This window comes from Galeopterus variegatus, unplaced genomic scaffold (genome assembly GCF_000696425.1).
Source record: "Galeopterus variegatus unplaced genomic scaffold, G_variegatus-3.0.2 Scaffold24270, whole genome shotgun sequence".
NCBI classification, from domain to species: Eukaryota; Metazoa; Chordata; class Mammalia; order Dermoptera; family Cynocephalidae; genus Galeopterus; species Galeopterus variegatus.
The window spans coordinates 1-316 of NW_007750381.1; positions in this window are offsets into that span (position 1 = coordinate 1).

The window sequence follows — 316 nt, forward strand, 5'->3', positions numbered from 1 at the left end:
ATGTGGCCCCTTCTGTAGGTAGAGAGAGAATGTTTCCTCCTCTCTCCCACTCCCATCCTCTGCCTTCTTTCACCTGGTTTGTCTCCTAACAACACAGAAGGAACTTCCAGGGTCAACTGTGAACAGTTTCCTTGTTGCATCATGAAGAGGACTTCAGATGGAGAAAGACACATTGAGGTTTATTCTAAAACTTGTTAACATTTCGTATAATCTTATATCAAGAGATATTTTTTTTCCAGAACAGTGCATATAATGCCATATATGCAATTTTCAAAACACAGAAAACTTTCACAAACAAATTATATTTTAAAAATAT